We start from the raw sequence: 3,146 nt of genomic DNA on the forward strand, positions 1-3,146 counted from the left end.
TCTTTATGACTACCGGGATCCCACCTCAGCTGACACCTGCCGGCCCTCACTTTCATTGTGCCACGGGGTGTGCTCGGAGAAAACCCTCTGACTTGCGCATGCGTTAGACTCCTTGGTCCGTGTTTCAAGACGGGTCGGGTGGGTTGCCGACATCGCCGCTGACCCCTGGCGCCAGGTGGACTGGGGACAGCAAGGAGTCATCATGTCAGGTAGTCCTGGGGCATGGTCCTAGGGCTCAGGTCCTCCGAGAGAGAGAAAGAAAGAGAGAAGGAGAGAATTAGAGAACGCACACTTAGATTCACACAGGACACCGAATAGGACAGGAGAAGTACTCCAGATATAACAAACTGACTGCATCATCTCAACGGTGGGACCGAAAAGGCTTTTAGGGTCTACTGGAGCATCCAGGATCTTCAGCTTCTCACTATCAGACACAGTGGATAAGTTGAGCCATCGAGCCCTCTCCTGAGATATCATGAGCCCCATTGCTCTTCCTGAGACCTGGACAGCTGCTTTAAGCAGATGTAGGTTGAGGTCTGTGGCAATACAGATCTCATCCCACAGACCTGGCTTCGGTGTGACCAATAGCTCCTCCTGTAGCTCAGCTTGGTATGCTGTGGCAACCAACTTTTATACCTTCTCTGTCACAAAGGACTGGAAGCGCTCGTACTTGGTTGGTAAGGTGGGGCCAGTCAAGGTCATGGAGGAATTCTGGCTGGAGTGTAGATGAGAAGCCACCAAGGTTTCGATGGGGGGCATGTGGGCAACCCCCGCCATGCCAACACAGTCCAACACCGACCCACCTTGGACAGGGTTCTTGGTAACGGTAACCTTCTCTATGCATTCTGGGAAGACTGTTAGTAATTGCCTGGCTGCCCGTTTGGTTTTGAGTAACCTCTTCCCCTTGTATCAGGACGTGGTGGTCTCTGCTACTGCATTGGGCTAGGGAATCACCAGTTTATTCGCAGCGCATTTGCACACGTTCTGCAGGTCCACACGAGAACCGGTGAGGATGGCCACCCGCCTTCATGTCTGGTGTCGGATTCCCCCGGTAGGAGGCTTGGTGGCATGGCCTGAGGGGATGAACAAGTCTTTGTTTCTATCCGATGATTCCGAAAGGAGGCTGTCGGAAAACCCTGTGGAGTCGTTATCGTCTCTAATCAGGAAACCCGACAGGGAGGCTACGAGGTCGTTGCTGGAGTCCTCCAATGGCAGGTTGCCAAAGCTAGTGCCATCACTCCACGATTCACCGTGGGGATATCCATCGCCTCTGGTGAGCCATCTGTGACATCGGCCCCCATGTCAGCGTCCTGTTGACTCAGGCTAGCTTGGCGTGCTAGCCTGCGACTGTGGCTCTTCACAGTGAAGAGAGCACAGTGTTGACAGGAGCCAGGGGAGGCTAAGGCTTCCTGGGCATGTTGCAGCCCAAGGCAATCGGAGCAATCAGAGTGGGTGTCTTTGGCCGATACCTTGTTTCCACAGGAGCAGATATGTCCCGGGACCGTCTCTTCGTTTGGGGTGGGAGATGGTTTTGTAGCCACTCGGTGTGATGGCCGGATACCATTTCCGATAGATAGCTTGGTGTGGCTAGTACAAAACTTTTCTTGCTGACTTAAAACCACAAAATCTAGCTAGCATGGTGGCTAGCTTGCTAACAAATAGTTACTGTTTGGATACAGCTAACTTGGTTGTGAACTAGTTCGCTGTGTCACAGCTGTACCCTTTCCTCCCTTAAATATTTTTCATCTAACTATGGTGAAGGAAAAGGAAAATTGACACCACCGCACAATCCCGAGAATAGTGCCCGGTGAGCGAGTTGTAAACTCACGTCTGTGGACAGTTTAGCTAGTTCTGGAAAATGCCGTTGTGTCGAGAGACGCTGCATTGAACCTTTTATAGACTCCAAAATAATTGCAGTTTAGTTGGCTAACGTTAGCAGTTGTGAGCTTTGCCTGACAGGGCCAAGAGAAGACATCGCCCTGCCCATTTTACAAACAACATAATACAAGTGGCTTTTCTAACAATTTCACAGCTTAGGTGAAACGTGTAACATGTGCATATGTAATGTATGACATATCATGTACAGTAAATATGTAACATTAAAGACGTTAGCCTACCTGGAATCCACGAGGAAGCTGAAAATTCGAGCAGGCAACTCTACTGACGTTGAGACCCTCTCCAATCATGCCCTCCTCTCTGCTCGCATCCAAGTACCTTTACTTCTGGGCTGCTGTGTAGACTGCAATGTTATATATGCAGTGCGTTAAAATGCAATTGGTTCGCTGTCAACTGTACTGTAGCCTCAGGACAGGCTTCAATAGGGAAAATGCCCCATTTCCCAATGGTTCAATGATGAGGATTTTGTAAATGATTTATGCTTTTCAATTTGGAACTACAAGAAACTCAAAGGACGGACACATCATTTGAGAGTTTATTATTATAATCATAACAATAAGGTGGATGTCTCTATTTTGACCATCAATTCAACCATAATTGTTACTTTTTTTATCACAGGCAATAGTTATCATAGTGCACTTTGATATTGAAATTATGATAGACATTTCGTTTTTAAAACACCTTACTCTACTGACCCTTAGGAATGGAGAATAGTTTACAATCTTAGCTAGATTAAGGATGATGAATATGATGATTGTGGTGATGAAGATGACAGTGAACAATCAAAGGGTAAATACCGACAGTGACACCAACTTGTACAGTGGTATCAAGTGATCTGCACAATGTGATTGCTATAAATGGTGATGACTGACAGACAGGTCAAGGGGGAAAGGATAAAGGTAGACATGGGAGCAGAATGAGCATTTTGATGTTGTTGAGGAAAGGTGTATGATGATGGTTGCTAGTGTTGGTCAATGAATGTGGACAGCTGAGCTTGCCAGAGAAATGTGCTCATTGCTGGCTCAGTCACTTTATACAGAATGCTTGAAGAGAGTCCCTCTCATCTCTTTGCCTGTAACCTGGTCACAGGTGGTGCAACAGATCTGATATATAAACCCCCGACTCAGACATGGACTGCAATCCCATTATCAAAACTGGGTCTTATTCATTAGTGTGCACAAAACGCCCGTTTGCTTCCATTTCATTCCTAGTGAATACGACCCCGAACAGTGCATGAAATATACACTGAG

The sequence above is a fragment of the Oncorhynchus keta genome, chromosome 24 (genome assembly GCF_023373465.1).
Source record: "Oncorhynchus keta strain PuntledgeMale-10-30-2019 chromosome 24, Oket_V2, whole genome shotgun sequence".
NCBI classification, from domain to species: domain Eukaryota; kingdom Metazoa; phylum Chordata; class Actinopteri; order Salmoniformes; family Salmonidae; genus Oncorhynchus; species Oncorhynchus keta.